The sequence below is a fragment of the Oncorhynchus gorbuscha genome, linkage group LG15 (assembly GCF_021184085.1).
Source record: "Oncorhynchus gorbuscha isolate QuinsamMale2020 ecotype Even-year linkage group LG15, OgorEven_v1.0, whole genome shotgun sequence".
Taxonomy (NCBI): Eukaryota; Metazoa; Chordata; class Actinopteri; order Salmoniformes; family Salmonidae; genus Oncorhynchus; species Oncorhynchus gorbuscha.
Genome location: NC_060187.1, coordinates 41999234 through 42016474, shown reverse-complemented (window position 1 = coordinate 42016474; position 17241 = coordinate 41999234). Strand labels below are relative to the sequence as shown.

At 41.7% G+C, this 17241-nt stretch overlaps 1 protein-coding gene across 9 annotated transcripts in view; it reads right to left on the bottom strand.

The window, feature by feature from the left end:
* LOC123997160 (unconventional myosin-IXb-like) overlaps positions 1-15492 on the bottom strand; it is a 100127-nt gene extending 84635 nt beyond the window's left edge. For 6 of the 9 annotated variants that reach the window (XM_046301264.1, XM_046301266.1, XM_046301272.1 and 3 more), the window contains exon 1: positions 15095-15491. The gene's annotated coding sequence lies outside the window, so the exon portion shown is untranslated. Of the gene's footprint in view, positions 1-15094 lie in introns of all 9 variants that reach the window. The other 3 variants (XM_046301267.1, XM_046301270.1, XM_046301265.1) reach the window with 2 other exon arrangements.
* Between the last annotated feature and the right edge of the window lie 1749 nt (positions 15493-17241).

Genomic DNA, 17241 nt, shown 5'->3' with positions numbered 1-17241 from the left:
GGGCAGTATTTTGACATCCGGATGAAAAGTGTGCCCAGAAGGCCCAGAAGCTAGAATTTGCATATAATTGGTCGATTTGGATAGAAAACTCTAAAGTTTTTTTTAACTGTTCAAATAATGCCTGAGAGTATAACAGAACTGATATGGCAGGCAAATGCCAAGGACAAACCATCCCCCCCAAAATTAATTCAGCCTACCACTGTTTCCAATGGCTGTCATGTTTATTATTCGGCGAAATCCTCCCAGATTGCAGTTCCTAGGGCTTCCACTAGATGTCAGTCTTTAGAAAGAGTTTCAGGCTGGTTGTTGGAAAAATGAGCTAGAATTTGGATGAGAGCATAACTTTTGTTGTTTATCTCCAATAAAAACAATAACGATTCTCCACCTTAATTTTGTTTATTTATATATTAGGGTACATGAGGTTTGATTATAAACGTTGCTTGACTTGTTTGTAGAAGTTTATTGGTAACGTTTGGGAAACCGGTGGATTATTGAATCAAGCACGCCAGCTAAATTGAGTTTTTGGGGATATAAAGAAGGACATTATCGAACAAAAGGATGTAGCTGGGACCTTTTGGAGTGCCAACAGAAGAAGATCTTCAAAGGTACGGCATGTATTATATCGCTATTTCTGACGTTCATGGCACACCTGCCTGGTTGAAAAATGTTTTTCATGCTTTTGAATGCAGGGCGCTGTCCTCAGATAATTGCATGGTGTGCTTTCGCCGTAAAGCCTTTGTAAAATCTGACACAGCGGCTGGATTAACCTGTAGTGACGCCCAGCCCGTGAACGGGAACGTTATCATCATCATCATCTGACACTAATTAGCATAACGCAACAGACATACATCTTCCTAGAAAATCTTCCTATTCATGAAAATCACAAGTGAAAATCACAAGTGAAATAGTGGAACACAGCTTAGCCTTTTGTTAATCACCCTGTCATCTCAGATTTTCAAAATATGCTTTACAGCCAACACTAGACAAGCATTTGTGTAAGTTTATCATAGCATTATGCCTTACTAGCAGCAGGCAAACTTGTCACGGAAGTCAGAAAAGCAATCAAATTAAATTGTTTACCTTTGATGAACTTCGGATGTTTTCACTCACGAGACTCCCAGGTCGATAGCCAAAGTTAATTTTTTCTAAAAAATAATATTTATGTAGGCGAAATAGCTGTTTGTTCTTCACGGTTGGCTGAGAAATCGCCCGGAAATTGCGGTCACCACAACGCCGAAATATATTCCAAATTAGCTCCATAATATCGACAGAAACATGGCAAACGTTGTTTGGAATCCATCCTCAAGGTGTTTTTCTAATATCTATTCGATAATATATCCATCGGGACAATTCCTTTTTCTCTAGTACCGATTGGAGTAACGGCTACCTCTGCACTTTACGCAATAATCTCTCGGAGCCACCATGTGACCACTTACGCAATGTGTCCCCATACGGCTATTCTTCAACAGAAATGCGTAAAACTACGTCACAATGCTGTAGACACCTTGGGGAATACGTAGAAAGCGTAAGCTCGTTGATGGTACATTCACAGCCATATACGGGAACGTTTTTTCCCAAAAATGAAAATACTGCCCCCTAACACCAAGAGGTTAACAAGAAGTTAAGCTTTATTTTTATGTATGACACTTGTATTTTCATGAATGTTAAATATTTCTATAATTTGAATTTCATACACTGCAATTTCACCGGAAGTTGTTGAACACCTGCCCGTGAGAAGTTAACTGACTTGCCTAGTTAAATAAAGTTTAAATAAATAAATCAAATGTAGTGCTGAGTACCAGGCAGTTAGAAAGTTTGGTAGGCTAATAATGACCATCAGCAGCATCAGCTCTTGGAGAAGCCCAATTACGATGACTAAACAGTGAAGTGGAATTTAACTGCAGTCATGACTCGTGACCGCCGTTGTGGCGGTTATACGGTCACCTTAACAGCGCTACCCATAATTAAGCATTTCACTGTTAGTCTACACCTGTTGTTTATAATGCATGTGACAAGTAACTGTAGTGATGCATTTGAGACATCACATTTTGTTGGTTAGCAGAGAATTTTTCACATATTAGTATAGATGTGTCAGGAGTCAAAACAAGGTATCAATAACAAGATACAATGATCTGAAATAAGCCACCTACAAATTCCCAACATAAACTTCTTGTTACTGTTGCCAGTTATCTGACCGTCCAGAATCATAACACAACAGACTTCTGCCCCATCATTTGGGACGTTGTCAGCTAACAAGTCTATAAACCACATGCAGCAGACCAACGATGTTTAATCACAACTTTCAATCCAGAGGACCTGCATGCATGAGAATAGAGGAGTTCCCAGCAGAAGATTATTTTAACCAGAAGGCAGCTTGAATGGATGGGGATGACGGTGTTAAAGGGGAAATGTGCCTTCAGTCAGGTGGATGAGCCGAAACAACTCAATGCGGTCACATGAAACATTACCTTTACAATAAGGAAATCCAGAGCATTCCATGGCTCAGGACATCCTGCCTTTTGCCCTTAAAACTGCTCAGACCTGGTGGGGGTTAGGTCAGTGTGGAGCAGAATTTTGAAGAGAGAAATAAACCATAGAGCAGACTATTTACAGTTAGAGGCCTCTGGAGCTGACAACTGTTCAATCTACATCCCATCGAAACATGTCTGTACATTCTGTAATGCTGCATCCCTCCTGAATAAGCCTGAGTAAAGAGACTGGGGGGGGGGGGGGTATTCTTCTCTCAAGATGTGGGCAAGAATAGGGGGAGGCGTGGAGGGAGCAGCTGTGAGCGTCAAGTGGCAGAACTCAAGAGGTGAATGGGAAGTTGTGGCAAGGAGGCAGACAGAGGGGATATTGTGCGGGAGCACTCATGTGGGCCTCTGCTCTAAAAACACATGACTCCATTGTGGCACCAGAATAGCCACTAACTGTTCCCTCCCCCCCTTGCTAAGCCCTCCCATACTCCCTCACTCCTACTCCTAGTAGACAATGCTCTGAAGACAGGAGCTTAAGGTCAAGTACTAAACCCGGACCACACCCCATCAGACTAAACCATGTGTTCAACCGGGATTGCCATGAAACAGCATGTTGATATAAGGAGCTTGTCTGTTACCAAGGAGGGCTTGTGTAATCTCTTCCTATAGGGCAGTGGTACAGTCTTCACTGTGGCGTGCCCCTGGTGATGTTTGGGTGCCCTATCGGGTTCCTGCACTAAAAAGGTGCGACTACAACCATTTTAGAAAGGATAACTCCTTTCTCACCTTGAAAATCCACAGTTTGTCACTTTACTGACCATGATCTAAACAGCTTCAAGCACATTGTTTTGTTAAGTCAGTTAATTTTTCTGAACTACAATGCCATCTCAAAACCACAATGTTGCCCGAACCATAAAATGTGGTCTAGGCCTACAGCCTAGGCCTGCTGACAGTGCCACTTCCATATGGATCCTTTTTAAAAATGTATTTTAACTGACTTGCCTAGTTAAATAAAGGTAAGAACAAATTCTTAATGACGGCCTATGAACGAACAGTGGGATAACTGCCTTGCTCATGGGCAGAACAGATTTTTACCTTGTCAGCTCGAGGACTCGATCTTACAACTAGGCTACTGGTGGTCCCAAATGACCCTAAAATGTAAATTATATTAACATTCAGCAAGATATAGTATCTTCCACGAAAACATAACATACATAGAGACATTCAGCCGTGAACAGACAGGCTTGGACAAAGGTAAAAATAGATTACAAGCCAACGCAACCAGGTGAACCCGGGCAATCGCTAAACACTGAGTCTACGGTAGGTCTTCTGTTCTTTCCCACCCATCACTCACCATAATCGTTAAGGCATCCCTCACTACGCAGCCAGCTCGAGCTGCAGCCTGGAACATATACAGAGTTCAGTTCAGTCACACTGACTGCCGTTGCTGGACTAGCTGGCACATTCAATGGGAATCATTCGTCACTATTATTGCCTCGCCTGGCTGATTTATTTATTTTTTCAAAAATGTCCCTCCTTTGCACCTGTGCCGTCATTAATCGTCAAGTCAAAATGGTGGGTGGGAGCCCCATTATAAACGGGTCTCTTTAGCCTAGTGTTATTTTCTCTGTGTTCTCTCAAGTACACAGTGTTTATTTACTGGGCCTTGGTCTCCAGAGGAACCTTGGAACTGTGGCACTGGAACAGGCCACTGATATTCATCATCACCATCATGAGGAGCAGCGGGGGAATTCACTTCACTTCATAGATGAATTGGTTGCGATGTGAAAAGTTACAAGTAACTCAGCCATGGACATATTACAGCAATTCTGAAGTTTATGAAGCATCAATATCAGGCTAATGTTCTAAAAACAGGAAACCAAAGCGCACCCAGGACCTGTACTGCTAGTCAGAGGAAATGGAGAAAACAGGGTGACCTTGACCGATCGTTGTGATTCTGGAGTAGCCAGGTTTAAGGTGGATGCTAGGACTGGGTCTGGTGCAGGGGAGTGCCTGTCATGTCTCTGGGCCTGGCTCAATGACCACAAAGGATAGAGGGGGGAATGCATTACTTCTCACCAGGGCAAACAACCAGTCATCCTGTCCACACCACACACATGGCCAGACAGCGCTCTTCCTGAGAGAGCGAAGCTCAGGGACCGAACCGCTAGTGGGTAGGTGTAGAGCCATGGTCCAATAGTCTCTACTTGACCTGGGATACTAATTTTACAGTATATTATTTATAAATGTAGAATGGCCTAGTCTACAGGAATAGAATATTTTAAAACACTACCAGTACCTGTTTGGGTACCTCCCTCCCTGTCTGGACAAGACAACCAAGGAAAATGTCTACAGGGGCTGCCCCTAAACCTGTGATATGACTTTGAAAGTGCATATTAAGATGTTGTCTAAGCCTACGCCATCTTCTGGGATAGCTCTTTGACGTGCATGATGCGACAAGTGGCTTTTAAATGCAGTCACCTGTCCATGACTCACACACTTCACACGTCACTCTGCTAGAAAATTGCTGCATTTTGTGGATGAACATTAAGCTACACTAAAACTCCAGCTAAACACCTAGTTCAGTCTTTGATCATTCATCATCATGACGTCATTATGTTTTACTTCATTATGTGCATGTTATTTTATGATGGCTGTGGTGGCCTGAATGAAGGCTCAGTACAACAGCCCCAAACAAATATATCCCTTCAAATTGACAGTCTTGCTTTTTCACTTATACACTGCAATTGCAGCTATTTATAAACTCACAATAAATTCAGATTGCCCACATTGAGAGATCAGAGTTGCCAGCAGGATTCTGGAGTGCCGTCCAAGTTCTGTCTCCAGCTTAAGCGTTTTCCATACGTTTAAAAAGTACCAAAAAAAACCACGTCGTCGCCAAATCCGCACCACATAGCTTGGTTAGCTGCTCACTGCAGAATTCAAAGCTCTTTTTCTTCTTTCTCCCCACATAACGACACACCCAGGAGCATTCCTGTCAATATACTGCAGGCAAGGCTCCTCTGGATTAGAGGCCCACTCTGACAAAAACCTCAGCCAATCACAGACAGAGACAGAGGACCTGGCCCCAACACCTGCAAGAACAACTCCATATTCTAGCCTATATTGGACAAACTTTTCAGAAATTACCAGTTCAGGGCAACCTGCTGAGCTTATAAGAACCAATGGCTTAGTGTTCAAATAAATACAACAAATGCTGGTACAAACTCCTATACTGTACTTGGAATTAATGCAAATATAAATTGGGACAGATGTTCTTAAAGGAGTGCATTACTGTAATATGCCTACATAATGACAACTTGTCACCTTTTTTGAACACTAGCCTATGGACAGTGAATGAGTTACTTGGTGAGGGAACTGAAAGGTTTTTATTTAACCTTTATTTAAACTAGGCAAGTCATTTAAGAACAAATTATTATTCACAATGAAAGCCTAAAGGTAAACTACACTAACAAAGGATCACTCCTCCCTGCCCATCCCAGTATTCAACAGGAGACAGGAAGAAAACAGTCTCCCTGAAAAACACAAAGACAGGCCTCTACGTGTCCACGACCTTCATGCCAAGAAATGTCCTCAGCAATATTATCACATAGTAACTTAGGGCTGAATCATTCTCATTTCTCTAGTGATTTAACAGTTCCATTAGATTTCGATGTCTTTTCAAAGTAAAGTCACAACTTGGCCTAGCCTATTTATTACAGAACTGTCATTTCAAGGCAGTAGCTCCTCTCCAAGTCAGGGTTCCAAACAAACTTTTTCCAGTTGATGGCACCAGCTCTTGATCTGGTCACAGATTTTTTGACACTGTGCAACGATAATGACCTGTGTCCCAAAAATGTACCTGCATTCTATACAGAACCAGGCTAATAATGACTAGCCATCTTTTAAATTAGCATGCCCTTGCAGGGCTTGACATTCAGATAAATTTGCCAGTGCCAACTGAAAGCTACTGGGCCAAATGACAAGAATACTGGCCCGGGAAAGCATCATTTAAATGCTTCTACAAAGTATAGTGAAAGAGATCTCTATTTCATTGTTAATAAATCATCAGCATATGTGACGAGACAGAAGAGTTAGTCCGGGGGGGTCTGACCATTTTTAGGTCCTTCCTCTGAAACCGCCTGTGTGTGTGAAATATGTACATATGTAAAAAATAAAAAACAACTAGGCAAGAGATTTGAGAACAAATTCTTATTTACATTGACGGCCTACCCCGGGAAAAACCCAAACAACCCGGGGCCAAATGTGTGCCGCCCTATGGGACTCTTAATCACGTCCGGTTGCGATACAGCCTGGAATCGAACCAAGGTCTGTAGTGACGGCTACAGCACTGAGATGCAGTGCCTTAGATGACTGCGACACTCAGGAGCCCCAAACAGAGCGCTCAACGTGGAGCGCTCAACCCTGAGATTAAAAGTCTCATGCTCTACCAATTGAGCTAGCCAGGCAAAGGATGGCAGGGAGCTCGGCCCCAGTGACGTACTGGGCCGTACACACCACCTTCTGTAGCGCCTTGCAGTCGGATGCCAAGCGGAATGCAGCCAGTCAATATGTTCTCAATGGTGCAGCTGTGGAACTGAAGATCTGAAGGCCCATGCCAATTATTGTTCCAGGTAACTGAGTTTAATCAGATTCACTCTCAAAAAAAGAAAATCCCATTTTGTATAGCAATGTCACTCAGCAAAAAAAACAAAGTCAGCAAACTGAACGTGTAAATATTTGTACGAACATAAGTTTCAACAACTGAGACAAACTGAACAAGTTCCACAGACATGTGACTAACAGAAATGGAATAATGTGTCCCTGAACAAAGGAGGGGCAAAATCAAAAGTAACAGTATCTGGTGTGGCCACTAAATGCATTAAGTACTGCAGTGCATCTCCTCATGGACTGTACCAGATTTGCCCATTCTTGCTGTGAGATGTCACGGGGGGGGGGGATGGCCCTAGCCCTCACCCGCCGATCCAACAGGTCCCAGACGTGTTCAATGGGCTCTTCGCTGGCCATGGCAGAACACTGACATTCCTGTCTTGCAGGAAATCACACACAGAACAAGCAGTATGGCTTTGTCATGCTGGAGGGTCATGTCAGGATGAGCCTGCAGGAAAGGTATGAGGGAGGAGGATGTCTTCCCTGTAACACAGTGTTGAGATTGCCTGCCTGCAATGACAACAAGCGCAGTCCGATGATGCTGTGACACACCTCCCCAGACCATGACGGACCCTCCACCTCCAAATCGATCCAGAGTACAGGCCTCGGTGTAACGCTCATTCCGTCAACGATAAACGCAAATCCAACCATCACCCCTGGTGAGACAAAACCGTGACTCGTCAGTGAAGAGCACTTTTTGCCAGTCCTGTCTGGTCCAGCAACGGTGGGTTTGTGCCCATAGGCGACATTGTTGCCAGTGATGTCTGGTGAGGACCTGCCTTACAACTGGCCTACAAGCCCTCAGTCCAGCCTCTCTCAGCCTATTGCGGGCAGGCTAAGCACTGATGGAGGGATTGTGAGTTCCTGGTGTAACTTGGGCAGTTGTTGTTGCCATCCTGTACCTGTCCCGCAGTTGTGATGTTCGGATGTACCGATCCTGTGCAAGTGTTGTTACAGGTGGTCTGCAACTGCGAGGACAATCAGCTGTCCATCCTGTCTCCCTGTAGCGCTGTCTTAGGCGTCTCACAGTACGGACATTGTAATTTATTGCCCTGGCCACATCATGCCTCCGTGCAGCATGCCTAAGGCACATTCACGCAGATGAGCAGGGACCCTGGGCATCTTTCTTTTGGAGTTTTTCCAGAGTCAGTAGAAAGGCCTCTTTAGTGTCCTAAGTTTTCATAACTGTGACCTTAATTGCATACAGTCTGTAAGCTGTTAGTGTCTTAACGACCATTCCACAGGTGCATGTCCATTAATTATTTATGGTTCTTTGAAAAAGCATGGGAAACAGTTTAAACCCTTTACAATTAAGATCTGTGAAGTTATATGGATTTTTACGAATGATCTTTGAAAGACAGGGTCCTGAAAAAGGGACATTTCTTTTTTGCTCAGATATATATATATACACATATATACACACACACTGCTCAAAATAATAGAGGGAACACGTAAACAACACAATGTAACTCCAAGTCAATCACACTTATGTGAAATCAAACTGTCCACTTAGGAAGCAACACTGATTGACAATAAATTTCACATGCTGTTGTGCAAATGGAATAGACAACAGGTGGAAATTATAGGCAATTAGCAAGACACCCCCAATAAAGGAGTGGTTCTGCAGGTGGTGACCACAGACCACTTCTCAGTTCCTATGCTTCCTGGCTGATGTTTTGGTCACTTTTGAATGCTGGCGGTGCTTTCACTCTAGTGGTAGCATGAGACTGAGTCTACAACCCACACAAGTGGCTCAGGTAGTGCAGCTCATCCATGATGGAACATCAATGCGAGCTGTGGCAAGAAGGTTTGCTGTGTCTGTCAACGTAGTGTCCAGAGCATGGAGGCGCTACCAGGAGACAGGCCAATACATCAGGAGACGTGGAGGAGGCCAACAACCCAGCAGCATGACCGCTACATCCACCTTTGTGCAAGGAGGAGCAGGAGGAGCACTGCCAGAGCCCTGCAAAATGACCTCCAGCAGGCCACAAATGTGCATGTGTCTACTCAAACGGTCTGAAACAGACTCCATGAGGGTGGTATCGGGGTTGTGCTTACAGCCCAACACTGTGCAGGACGTTTGGCATTTGCCAGAGAACACCAAGATTGGCAAATTCACCACTGGCGTCCTGTGCTCTTCACAGATGAAAGCAGGTTCACACTGAGCACATGTGACAGACGTGACAATCTGAAGACGCTGTGGAGAACGTTCTGCTGCCTGCAACATCCTCCAGCATGACCGGTTTGGCGGTGGGTCAGTCATGGTGTGGGGTGGCATTTCTTTGGGGGGCCGCACAGCCCTCCATGTGCTCGCCAGAGGTAGCCTGACTGCCATTAGGTACCCGAGATGAGATCCTCAGACCCCTTGTGAGACCATATGCTGGTGCGGTTGGCCCTGGGTTCCTCCTAATGCAAGACAATGCTAGACCTCATGTGGCTGGAGTGTGTCAGCAGTTCCTGCAAGAGGAAGGCATTGATACTATGGACTGGTCCGCCCGTTCCCCAGATCTGAATCGAATTGAGCACATCATGTCTCGCTCCATCCACCAACGCCACGTTGCACCACATACTGTCCAGGAGTTGGCGGATGCTTTAGTCCAGGTCTGGGAGGAGATCTCTCAGGAGACCATCTGCCACCTCATCAGGAGCATGCCCAGGCGTTGTAGGGAGGTCATACAGGCACGTGGAGGCCACACACACTACTGAGCCTCATTTTGACTTGTTTTAAGGACATTACATTAAAGTTGGATCAGCTTGTAGTGTGGTTTTCCACTTTAATTTTGAGTGTGACTCCAAATCCAGACCTCCATGGGTTGATAAATTTGATTTCCATTGATAATTTGTGTGATTTTGTTGTCAGCACATTCAACTATGTAAAGAAAAAAGTATTTAATTAGAATACTTCATTCATTCAGATCTAGGATGTGTTATTTTAGTGTTCCCTTTATTTTTTTGAGCAGTGTATACACACACACACACACACACACACACACACTTCTTTTTACTTTCTTTTTAAGTCCATAACAACGACATCAGAAAACAACTTTTGCAGTCTGGGAGCAATCCCCCCCAATGTGGAGGGTAGAGTTTCCCATTAATTAAATTACACGCCCTACAAGAGACCTGTGTTTGACTAGCAGTGTTTCTGTACAGCACAATGTAATGGCAGAGTTTACAACATTTAATTGGGAAAGCCTTTAGAAATGTTTTTATTTAAATAGTTCATGACTGAATTGTCCATCGCCAAGATTTAAATATGACTTTGTAACAAACTTTTATACCTGGTTTGCATACCCATTACTGTTTAAATAAATCTTGATAATAAAAATAAAAAGCTAATTGTAAACTTTAAAAAATACATGTGACCAAATTAAACAATTCACTGCCACCCTAGCGACCAATTTTAAAATTGATGTCGCATCGCCATGTCAAAGGGTCTACTGTTTTGGTCGCAGTCTCGACTCCTGCAATTGTGTGAGTTTAAGTCCTTTCATCTTCTAAAATAATTTCAATGCCACTGAATAACTGCTGAGACTGTTGTATAGTATCATGCGAGGGCAGGTGGCTTTGACTACTTCTACAGGTAGACCAGGCAGCATATAAACAGACTGGGGGAGCTGGGGGACTCATTAGTGTTTCTAACAAGAGAACAACAGATCTAGGATCAGATTCCCAAATCCTATTCTTTACCATTTGGAGGATTAAAAAATATACAAAAATATTTGTAAAAATCTGACCATGGAAGTGCAGAGGGACTCTTCAGGGTTCGTTACAGAGAACACTGCAATACCAGCACTGGGCTACACATCCTTCTCCACACTCCAAGTCCAAACATGGATACCTATTAAACCAGAATGGTTTCAAATCTATGAAGTCACATACATTCACTTTTTGTATCATGCATAGGCCTACTTCATTACAAACTACGCAAAAATATAAAATGCAACAGGCAGCAATTTTACTGTGTTACAGTTCAAAAGGAAATCAGTCAATTGAAATAAATGCATTATGCTCTAGTCTATGGATTTCACATGACTGGGCAGGGGTGCAGCCATGGGTGGGCCTGTTTCCCTTGTGGGTGGGCCTATGCCCTCCCAGGCCCACCCATGGCTGCGCCCCTGCCAAGTCATGTGAAATCCATAGATTAGGGCCTAATGATTGAGGCCTGTTGGATGTACTGCCAAATTCTCTAAAATGACTTTGGAAGCAGCTTATGGTAGAGAAATTTACATTGAATACACTGGTAGCAGCTCTGGTGGACATTCTTGCAGTCAGCATGCCAATTGCACATTCCCTCAACTTGGGACATCTGTGGCATTGTGTTGTGTGACAAAACTGCTCATTTTAGAGTGGCCTTTTACTCTACCCATCACAATGTGCACCTGTGTAATGATCATGCTGTTTAATCAGCTTCTTGATATGCCACACCTGTCAGGTGGATGGATTATCTTGTCAAAGGAGAAATAATCACTAACAGGGATTTAAACAAATTTGTGCACAAAATCGGAGAGAAATAAACTTTGTGCGCATGGAATATTTCTGGGATTTTTTATTTCAGCTCATGAAACCAACACTTTCCATGTTTTGTTTATATTTTTGTTCAGTATACTTTCTCTGACCTAATTTCGCAAAGTAGCCATGAGTCATCATTGCTTAGGGCCTGCGTGGAAAAATGAGGGTGACTTCCCAAGTTATTCGAGAAACTCAGAACGACACAGTCAGGAAAAGGCTTTGGAGATAAGATCGCTAGAGATTGTTCCCAGACAGCTTTCAGCTCTTCACTAAACGCACCCACCCATATACATCACTTTGCTTAACCACTTCTGAGAGTCATCATCTAAAAATAAGAAACACATATCCGCACAATTAAAAACACAATAGGCCTACACCATACAGTCAATGGCTTACACTCAAGCCTCCGACATACACCGAGTACACCAAACATTAGGAACGCCATCCTAATATTGAGTTGCGTGCACCTCCCCCTCGGAACAGCCTCAATTCGTTGGGCCATGGACTACAGGGTGTCAAAAAAGTTCCACAGGGATGCTGGCCCATGTTGACTTCAATGCTTCCCACAGTTGTGCCTAGTTAACTGGATGGCCTTTGGGTGGTGGACCATTCTTGATACAAACAGGAAACTGTTGCGCATGAAAAACCCTGCAGTGTTGCAGTTCTTGACACAAACCACTGTCCCTAGCACCTACTACCATACCCTGTTCAAAGGCACTTAAATCTTTTGTCGTGTCCATTCACCCTCTGAATGGCACACACACACAATCAATGTCTCAATTGTCTCAAGGCTTAAATTATTTAACCTGTCGCCTTCCCTTAATTGAAGTGGATTTAACAAGTGACATAAATAAGGGGTCATAGCTGTCAGTGTCATGGAAAGAGCAGGTGTTCTTAATGTTTTGTACACTCATTGTACAGTAGCATCATTCGTTAAGGCTATTGTATGAGACTAAGAAATGTAGGGCCTAGGAAATAACCTAATTTAAAAAGTGTAAACATTTAATGCAGTTGTGTAACATGCTGTGTGCTTGATAAGACATAAACAGGGAACAACAACAGTTCCTGTATTAAAGTGCTAGACCTACAGGTTTAGTTTTGGTGAATTAATCAAACTGATGAGACTTCTCTGAAAAGAGCTTCCCATCTGCTTAGTTGCTTATGCAAAAGCAATGTTGCCTGTGCAAATAGGAAAAAGGATTGTGGATGAAGTCAACACAAGTGTGGATTTCTGTTAAGTTAGCCTATGTACTGAGACACGGAGCAAATATTTTCTATCACATTAGCCTACTATCAGAGAGAATAGACTGCTTGTAAAATGATGTATCAAAGCATTCCTTTATCAAAGTGTTGTAAATGGAGTGAATATCAAGACATATCTGGCTGATAAAGAAATTACGTTGATCATCTTTCCACCCACAGTTCCACTCAATTGCATCCGCCAGGCTGTTTAGGCCAATTAGAACTCGACTCCTAAAAATGGAACATCACCCTGAGCTTTAACCCTCCCACTTTTCCAACACCAGTAGCCTGACAACAGTAGGGCAATGGTGTATGAGCCAGGGGCCATATGGCCCTTAAGACAAAAAAAAAACTATGTGGATCCAGTGTGCTTTCTGCAGTGCATCCAGAAGAAAATTATTCAAATGAAACCCTGTCTTTCATATCTTTAACATTCCAAGGCATTTGAGTCAGCTATGAAACAAAGTCTCTATTTATTACATTGGTTTCCTGTTCCCCAATCAGGTTTACTAATCAGAGTTAGGGGTTAAAATGGTCGCTGTATCTTGTTCAGCACAGAACTCTTTCAAAGAAGTTGAAGCTGTAAGGGCCACTAAATGCAGACACATGGCAAACAGAGCAGCTTAGAGAGGGAAGTGTAAATACACCATTTCATCAGAAGGAAATGACTTGCACATTACACACCCCCACTGGAATAACACCAAATAGCAAGTTCAAGAATGACAGACTTCAGCGAAACATTACACCTAATTTCACTGTTGGGATCTTGCAGCTTAAAAAGCACAAAAAAGACGATTGGCACTCCCCATCTCAGATTGTTCTGAAATCGTTTATGTTAGAAACAGATGAGAGTAGTATTCCAGGAACATTATTTTGTTGAATTGAATTTGATCACTGAGAAATTCAGCTAATTGATTGCACACAAGTTGGGTATTTAAAAATGTATAGGATTATTATATTAAAAATATAACCTAAAATCCAAGTTGGAGTAAACATTTTCTAACAATGAGTTAGACCTGAGGAACCCAAACAAATGGTCAAGACACCCACATCCCACCCCAACAACAAGTATATAGTACCAGTTCTCTATGTTTGACAAGTAGTATGGAGCTGGGGCTCTGAGTATTGTTTCTTCATCCTACGTAATGTATTTTCAGTGAATTTGGTGATGTTTTTTCCCCCCTGTCCAGAGAAATTAGTTATTGAAGTTGTTGGGTTTATGTCCCAGCTTACATCCTGATTTTACCAGGTTCTGACCACTAAATGGTGCTGTTCCAGGTGTTTTTTTTAAAGAATCCCTCCTATTCATTGGAATTGGTCCACAAATGCAAAAAATAAAATAAAAAATTAAGTGGTACCGTGGTTGTCTTACTCATTAGAAAAAAAGTTTGGTCCAAATCATGTGTTAGGTACTATATTTATTCGAAATTATATGAATCCTAAAACATTTAAATGGCCAATATGGGTGCAATCAATTACCTTAATTTCTCAGAGATATAATTATATTTCAACAAAATAATGTTTCCAGAATGTTTATCTTATCTGCTTCTAACTGTTCTGAATTTGTTTCTGTAATAAGAGATGATGGGTGTCAGGGCTTGCTGAAATGACATGGAACGACCTTGTTCCTATTTGGTCTTTTTCTTTTTGTGATTAAGTTTTTCCACAGTAATGTAGCTACAATGCTGCGGAGGATTTTGGCAGCATGTGGTTGGGTGGAGGTGAAAGGACGTGGGACTGAATTACAGAGGAGAGTCCTCTAACTTTGAAGCTTGGCTACCCCACTCTTTTTTGCTCCAAGATGTGTCATAAAACGTATGTCAGCGACACTTGTGTGTGTAAGCTCAGACAATGAGCAAGAGCACTCGTTGTCACAATGTATAGAGGCAAATGGGTTTTGTTAAGTTCACTACCAACTTGTCTGGCTGCTTTTTTTGGGCATTGGAATGATAATCAAAGAGGAAGTAGACACTGAGGTAACTTGAATTATAGACATCAATGAACTGCAGTGAAATGTCTTATCACTATTGATTACTATAACGACACTAAGTTCACTAAGACTCCTACACCAAATGATTTGGATACGGCACAACAATTGTCTAGGGTCTGCTTCCCATATTTCATTGATTTGTTCATTGACAAACTTACGTTCAGAACAAGCATTGTAACTAGATAAACATACATTATCTTACCTTGCTCAGTTGTTTTTCTCATCGTCTAAGATGACTCCTTTCCTTATTGTGTTTCCCGCATACAACTGACGGATAATTTAAAAAGCTGCTTTTGTAGTTCCCTTGTTGATTAAATCAAGACTGGCTAACCAAATACATTCAGCTAACGTTAGCCTGTTAGCTAAGGACGTTGTCGTTCAGAATCAAGCAGTAAAATTACGCAATTAAATTATCTAACGGTCAAAAACATAAGCAACCCGCAAAGTTATGTATCTGCAAGGTGGTGTACCTGTTTGCTATTGCTATCTTACCCGAATATTAAAACCTGTCTTGTAGTAAAATACGTTGAATTGTACATCCTTTTCAAACCTACTGGCTGGCTTTTCGAGCTGACTAATAACTGCTAGCCAGCTACTCTACTTCCTTTTTCTCGCAAAGTACTATTCTGCCAGCAGCACAAACGATAACGTCACTTTAGTTATGGCAATAAAAAAAAATCTAGATAAAAGCCCGCATTTCAACACATTACAATATCATTAGTTGATTACAAATATATATTTTTTTTTTATCAGCAGCCACTTTTATTGTGCCAACAAGAAATGTTGATAAGTAATTTATGAAAACAAATCCAAAATAAGGTTGATTTTTTTTTTAAAGACCAATAATGAAAAAATACAATGTTGACGCTGGTATGTTGAGAGAATTGGGCTGTAGAGAGAACTTTTCTACCTGTCTTAGCTAAAGGGGAGTGGAAAAATACTCATTAGGGTCCCTACTAACAAAATATGGTTTGTTTTTTAGGGGGGACTGTGTCACAAGGCCTGCTGCTGGCTTTTCACTCCACCCAATCTATATCCTCCAATGAAATACTGTAATAGACTTTACATGGGAAAACCAAATATACTTGTCTCAGCTAAAGTGGGGTGGGAAATTCTCAGTAGGGTCTATACTAACCAAATAGGTGTCGTTTTTGAGGGAGACCTGTTTTGTACATATTCAGCAGCACTTCGTTCTCCACCCCCTCCATAAAGTAATTCCAATAACATATATTTGATTGTTTTTTCAAAGTGTATTTCTTTAAATTTCAGCATACCAGTATTTGTGTAAACTTCAAAAAGAAATGCTGGGATAAAATACTTCAAATTCTTAATTCATTTTGTCAAAAGTAGTTGCAGTCAGAGGTGGAAGAAGTACCTAATTGTCATCCTTGAGAAAAAAGTAACGATAACTTACTAGAAAATGAGTCAAGTAAAAGTGATAGTCACCCAGTAAAACACTACTTGTGTAAAAGTCTAAAACAATTGTTTTAAATATACTTAAGTATCAAAAGTAAATATAATTGCAAAAATATTCTCACGTATCAAAAGTAAAAGTCTAAATCATTTAAAATTCCTTATATTAAGCAAACTAGACGGCACCATGTTTTATTTATTTATTTCCGGACATCCAGGGGCACACTCCAACACTTAGACATCATTTACAAACGAAGCATGACTGTTTAGAGTGTCCGATAAACCAGAGTAAGTAGGGAACACCAGGGATGTTCTCTTAATAAGCGCGTGAATTGGACTCTTTTCCGGTCCTTCAAAATGTAACAAGTATGTTTGGGTGTCAGGGAAAATATATTGAGTAAAAATTGCATGACTTTTCTTAAGAAATGTAATTAAGTAAAAGTCGTCAAAAATATAAATAGAAAATACTTTAGTAGATACTTTAAAGTACTACTTAAGTAGTTTTGGGGGGGTATGTTTACACCACTGGTTGCAATGCTGTGAAAAACAGTAGTATTGCAGGAGATGGCTAAAAAAAATAGCTATTCTTTGTTTAGCATGTCTTTGCAGGGGGACTCTTATTTAGAAAAGATCCTTCCCGATTGTGCTTTCATCATAATATTCTGCTGCTAGGAGAACGATTCTCTCTAGCGGGCTCCGCGCGGTGGAAAAAAGTTGAGAAAAAGCTGCAAGCGATATTCCATACAAAGCACTGTTGCACCAAAAATTTAATTGCTCAGCGCCCTCTACAGATATTAGATGAGTGATGCACTTTGAGTACAGTTGTGACATCACAGACGAAAGTGGAAACCGGCTTAGTTTGATTCTTCTTTTATTTGTCTGGTAGAGATAAAATCAAATAGATGCAACTATTACACTGGTGGTTCACTTCGGTGG